The sequence below is a fragment of the Heteronotia binoei genome, chromosome 17 (genome assembly GCF_032191835.1).
Source record: "Heteronotia binoei isolate CCM8104 ecotype False Entrance Well chromosome 17, APGP_CSIRO_Hbin_v1, whole genome shotgun sequence".
NCBI classification, from domain to species: domain Eukaryota; kingdom Metazoa; phylum Chordata; class Lepidosauria; order Squamata; family Gekkonidae; genus Heteronotia; species Heteronotia binoei.
The window spans coordinates 14159943-14166551 of NC_083239.1; positions in this window are offsets into that span (position 1 = coordinate 14159943).

A 6609-nucleotide genomic window follows, 5' to 3' on the forward strand; every position below is an offset into this window, starting at 1 on the left:
CGGAAAGGCCCGCGGGGGTCGCTGGAGGCCCTCCAGCGACCCCCGCGGGCCTTTCCGACGCCCGGGGAGGGCGGAGGAGGACGGGGGGTGGGGGTGTGGAGCCCCGGGAAGGGTCGGAAAGGCCCGCGGGGGTCGCTGGAGGCCCTCCAGCGACCCCCGCGGGCCTTTCCGACGCCCGGGGAGGGCGGAGGAGGACGGGGGGTGGGGGTGTGGAGCCCCGGGAAGGGTCGGAAAGGCCCGCGGGGGTCGCTGGAGGGCCTCCAGCGACCCCCGCGGGCCTTTCCGACGCCCGGGGAGGGCGGAGGAGGACGGGGGTGGGGGTGTGCAGCCCCGGGAAGGGTCGGAAAGGCCCGCGGGGGTCGCTGGAGGCCCTCCAGCGACCCCCGCGGGCCTTTCCGACGCCCGGGGAGGGCGGAGGAGGACGGGGGGTGGGGGTGTGCAGCCCCGGGAAGGGTCGGAAAGGCCCGCGGGGGTCGCTGGAGGCCCTCCAGCGACCCCCGCGGGCCTTTCCGACGCCCGGGGAGGGCGGAGGAGGACGGGGGGTGGGGGTGTGCAGCCCCGGGAAGGGTCGGAAAGGCCCGCGGGGGTCGCTGGAGGCCCTCCAGCGACCCCCGCGGGCCTTTCCGACGCCCGGGGAGGGCGGAGGAGGACGGGGGGTGGGGGTGTGCAGCCCCGGGAAGGGTCGGAAAGGCCCGCGGGGGTCGCTGGAGGCCCTCCAGCGACCCCCGCGGGCCTTTCCGACGCCCGGGGAGGGCGGAGGAGGACGGGGGGTGGGGGTGTGCAGCCCCGGGAAGGGTCGGAAAGGCCCGCGGGGGTCGCTGGAGGCCCTCCAGCGACCCCCGCGGGCCTTTCCGACGCCCGGGGAGGGCGGAGGAGGACGGGGGGTGGGGGTGTGCAGCCCCGGGAAGGGTCGGAAAGGCCCGCGGGGGTCGCTGGAGGGCCTCCAGCGACCCCCGCGGGCCTTTCCGACGCCCGGGGAGGGCGGAGGAGGACGGGGGTGGGGGTGTGCAGCCCCGGGAAGGGTCGGAAAGGCCCGCGGGGGTCGCTGGAGGGCCTCCAGCGACCCCCGCGGGCCTTTCCGACGCCCGGGGAGGGCGGAGGAGGACGGGGGGTGGGGGTGTGGAGCCCCGGGAAGGGTCGGAAAGGCCCGCGGGGGTCGCTGGAGGCCCTCCAGCGACCCCCGCGGGCCTTTCCGACGCCCGGGGAGGGCGGAGGAGGACGGGGGTGGGGGTGTGCAGCCCCGGGAAGGGTCGGAAAGGCCCGCGGGGGTCGCTGGAGGCCCTCCAGCGACCCCCGCGGGCCTTTCCGACGCCCGGGGAGGGCGGAGGAGGACGGGGGGGTGGGGGTGTGGAGCCCCGGGAAGGGTCGGGAAGGCCCGCGGGGGTCGCTGGAGAGCCTCCAGCGACCCCCGCGGGCCTTTCCGACGCCCGGGGAGGGCGGAGGAGGACGGGGGGTGGGGGTGTGGAGCCCCGGGAAGGGTCGGAAAGGCCCGCGGGGGTCGCTGGAGGCCCTCCAGCGACCCCCGCGGGCCTTTCCGACGCCCGGGGAGGGCGGAGGAGGACGGGGGTGGGGGTGTGCAGCCCCGGGAAGGGTCGGAAAGGCCCGCGGGGGTCGCTGGAGGCCCTCCAGCGACCCCCGCGGGCCTTTCCGACGCCCGGGGAGGGCGGAGGAGGACGGGGGGTGGGGGTGTGGAGCCCCGGGAAGGGTCGGGAAGGCCCGCGGGGTCGCTGGAGGCCCTCCAGCGACCCCCGCGGGCCTTTCCGACGCCCGGGGAGGGCGGAGGAGGACGGGGGTGGGGGTGTGCAGCCCCGGGAAGGGTCGGAAAGGCCCGCGGGGGTCGCTGGAGGCCCTCCAGCGACCCCCGCGGGCCTTTCCGACGCCCGGGGAGGGCGGAGGAGGACGGGGGGTGGGGGTGTGGAGCCCCGGGAAGGGTCGGGAAGGCCCGCGGGGGTCGCTGGAGGCCCTCCAGCGACCCCCGCGGGCCTTTCCGACGCCCGGGGAGGGCGGAGGAGGACGGGGGGTGGGGGTGTGGAGCCCCGGGAAGGGTCGGGAAGGCCCGCGGGGGTCGCTGGAGGCCCTCCAGCGACCCCCGCGGGCCTTTCCGACGCCCGGGGAGGGCGGAGGAGGACGGGGGGTGGGGGTGTGGAGCCCCGGGAAGGGTCGGGAAGGCCCACGGGGGTCGCTGGAGAGCCTCCAGCGACCCCCGCGGGCCTTTCCGACGCCCTCCCGGGCCTCCGACGCCACCGCCGGGGCCCCGTGCGCGGGCGGGGAAGGCGGCGAGTGAGGGAGGGAGCGTCCCTGCGCGTGCGCAGGGCGATCTGCGCAGGCGCAGGGTCGCTCTCTCCCTCACTCGCCGCCTTCCCTGCCCGGGCGCGCGGCCCCCGGCTCTCTGGCTGGCTAAACCGGGACCTCTTAATGGTCCCGGTATACCCAGCCCGGGAGCCGGGAATTGGGGGCCAGATCCGGGAAAGTCCCGGGAGACCGGGACGGTCTGGCCACCCTAGCCGTGGGTCAGGCGGCTCTCCTCCTCTTTGCCTGGTGCTGGCTTGGCTTCTCCCTCCTGCTCCCCGACGTCTCGCTCTGGCCACGCTTCTCAGACCTGGAGACGAGCACGTTGGCTGTGGGGCATTGCTCGGGCCGCTGCTGGGGCTCCGTTGGCCCAGGTGAGTGGCAGGGCCGCCGTGGGGGCTTGGGGAGGTGTGGGAAGCTCTCGGGGCAGCGACCGGGGGGGAACGGCTGGTGAGTGTAGGGGGGGCCCCCTCGCGCAGTCCTCGCCTGCGCCAGGCAGGACATAGATACAGCCTTCTTCCAGCAGCACAAGAACTACTGATTCTTTGGCTTTTTTGTGTTTTATTAAAGATTAGGAGTAAGGCCTGTTGTGGGGGAAAAAATACAACGGGCTCTAGAAGGAGGCTCTGGGCAAGTGCCTGCCACCCTTGCTGTCTTCCCACCCAAGTGAAGGCATTAACCTCCCCCCCACTTCAAGGGAAGCTTATCTCTGCTATCTAGAGAGCAGTTGTAAATCAGAGTGATCTCCAGTGGTTCCCTAGGAGGAAATGGCATTGTACCTGTCTGAGATTCCACCCCTCCTCAAACCTCACCCCTTAAATATCCAGGAATTCCTAACCTGGAGTTGGCAACCTATCTCCTTCCCTTTATCTGCCCCTCTGACTTCAGCTTTCCATCTCCTTCCCCCTCCCTGCAGCTTCTACATAGACTGTCTTTCTTCACAGTGCAGGGCGGGGAACCAAAGCAGCTTACATAATTCTCTTCTGCCCCCTTTGATCTGAACAACAACCCTGTGAGGCAGGTTAGGCTGGAAGTCTGTAACTGGTCTGAAATCACTGTCAGCTTCCACAGCAAGGACCTGGGTCCAGCAGACCCCATTCTGAAGCCCTAACTCCTATGCCCTCCTCAAAGTCCACCACAGAATCTCCAGGAATTTTCCACCAACATGGAAAGGTACCACTCAAGGCCTCTGGGCAAGTGTCTACCACCCTTGCTGTCTTCCCACCCAAGTGAAGACATTCACTCACCCCCCACCTCAAGGTGAGCTGATCTCTGGCATCTGGAGAGCAATTGTAATTCTGAGTGATCTCCAGCCCTCACCTGGAGACTGGCAACAGTGTTCCCAGGAAGAAATTGTTGGTTTGGAGTCTATGGCATTGTACCTCTCTGAGGTTCCACTCCTCTTCAAACCCTGCCCTCTCCAGGCCCAGCCCCTTAAATCTCCAGGAATTTCCTAAGCTGGAGTTGGCAACCTATCTCTTTCCCTTTATCTGCCCCTCTGACTTCAGCTTTTCATCACCTTTGCCCTCCCTGCAGCCTCTATATAGGAAAATTAGCTATTCTTCGTAGTGGGATGGGGGGGGGGGGAACCAAAACAGTTTACATCATTCTTTCCCCCCATATGATCTGAACAACCCTGTGAGGCAGGTTAGGCTGGAAGTCTGTGACTGGTCTGAAATCAGTCAGTCAGTTTCCACAGCGAGGGACCTGGGTCCGGCAGACCCCACTGAAGCCCTAACTGCTATGGCCTCCTTAAACTCCACTACAGAATCTCCAGGAATTTCTCACCAACCTGGAACTGGCAGCCGTAGTCAGCACTGGGCCCAATGAGTTCTGCCTCAGAGGCCTGTAGTGAGACCTTTCAGATCAACAGTCTATCTCTGACAGACTGTTTAATAGGGAGGAGTCGTCAGCTATTACATCAGCTTACCGCAATCCTATGAGGCAGGTTAGGCTGGTTCAAAATCACCCAGTCAGCTTCTATGGCTCTCAGCTGGAGATTGGCAACAGTGGTTCCCCAGGAGGAAAGGCCTCCCTCTGAGGGCTTAGGAATTTCTGACCAATGTGGAAAGGTACCACTAAAGGCCTCTGTGCAAGTTCTCCCCACAGCCTTGTGTCTTCTCGCCCACCCAAGTGAAGGCATTCGCTCCTCCCCACTCCAAGGGGAGCTGATCTCTGCCATCTGGAGAGCAGTTGTAACTCTGAGTGATCTCCAGCCCTCACCTGAAGATTGGCAACAGAAGGAAAGGCCTCTCCTTCAGAGTCCATTCTGTCATATGAGCCCACTGTAGCCTAATTGGAATAGAAAGAGTGAAGAGTATTGGCAGGCGGAAAGGACCCTGCTGTGAATGAACATTCTTTTTGCCTCAGTTGAAGAAAAGGAACCTACCTGTTTTCTCGTGAGCACAGGCCTGTAGCTGGGGTGGTAGTCTGGGGGGCCAGGCACTACAAATTTTCCCCCTGTTTTATACCCTCACACCTCCTTGCCCACTGTCCTGGGCTTCCTACAACAGGCCCTGAGGAGAGGCCCTGCTGATCAGTAAGCCTCCTGAGCAGAGAACTGTCTCCCTCGAAGGTCAGTAGGCTTATGCTGGAGTTATTGCCTGATGGGGCTGGCGGTGGGTGGGGAGAGCAGAATCAACCAGTGGCATGGCAGAGGCAGTATGAGCCAATCCTGTGCAAGCCACATCTAATGAATTAAAATCCTTAGAATTGCCACCACGGTTGGGCTTTTATTTATAACTGATTACGGCTAGAAAGATGTTCATTTTATTTCCTAAAGACTTTTCTCCCACATCCCCAAATGTTTTCTTCATTCTCTCCATAGTTCTTTTCCTTTAAAAGTTTAAAAGCAAGCTCATTTTCTCTTGGCACAAAATAATTGAATTTTGCCTGTTTATAAATCACATTGTGCCTCATGATAAAAGCCTCCCCCCACCCCTAAAAAAAACCCCTTTTGATCACTTTGCAGATTTCCTTAATCATTTTCACGAAAAACGTGAATGACAACAGCAAAATATCATGATCTGCCTTATCTGCCATTAGACAGATTAGTGCAGAAACAGAGTCATCCTTGAAATTAAGAAGGCACGTTGCATGAGAACAAAATGTTGCAGTTACTTGAAGGTTTCTTCTCTTCAGTGGGACAAAGTCATCCATATGGCTTTGGTCAAACCCCCTTTCACTCCAAGTCAGGCTATGCAAATTTTGTATGCCTTCCTAAGACATTAAAAAACTAGGCTTCTCAATTCCCAGGTCCCAGCGGGGGATCCCCCAGTTTTACAGGCTTCCCCCCGACCCCAGAGCCAACATGTACCTCTAGAGCTCAGGCAGGTTTAGACACCTGCAAACAGGTCCCATTTTAAAATGTGTGTGTTTCTGTTGTTTGTGTGCCTTTAAAGTTGAGCAAGAAACAGGAAGCACTTCATAGGGAAGGGTCAGCAGCAGCTTCCATTTGTTTTGCTTTCGTTTTCAGAGCAAGTAACCAGACCCAGTAAGTGTGTGTGTGTGTGTGAGAGAGAGAGAGAGGGAGAGAGAGAGGGAGGGTTGCCAATCCCCAGGTGGGGAAAAAAATCAAAGGTACATAACCCACCGTGAAAACCAGCTTCTATTATTAAATTATACAAGGTCAACAAAAATAAACACAAATTCCACCATCATAAATTACAAAACAACCATAACTTTTAGTCCTTAATAGAAAAGGAAGCAATAGCACCAAGAGTCTTTCTTTTCATCCTATGGTAAAACTTCCCATCTTATTCCATGCAATCCTGGTGTAGTACTCCAGATGTTTAATGTCTGTCCAAAGATGCAGCCAGTAATCCAAGTTTCCAAGGGCAACGCCGTACTGAACCCTTGTTTCGCATGAGCTTCTTCAAGCTGCAACAATCCTAAACAACATGAATAATATACAATGATAAAATAAAACCATATGCACATAAGCCATAAAAACATTTTAAACCCTGAATAAAATCAACAAACCACTTAGCAATTTCTCTTAAGTGTTAGGCCAAACAGCCAGCATACTTGAAGGAACACCTACAAGGTGCTACAGTGAGTCATGCTAAATGGCTTATATGCAGCAGGTGCAACAATTCAAAATGTTCCTTAAAACTACAGAGTACCCAGCTACAGTAATGCTAAAAACTTATTATAACAAATATCCAAAGCACATGCCAATAAATTATTTTATAAACAGTATATTTTATAAAAAACATGCCAAATCCCAATCACTATTTAGACCACGAGGAAACATCGTCCCTAATTTAAAGATCATGCGCATTTCCTGCTGATGTAACCATCTGCTACAATCCATCCTAC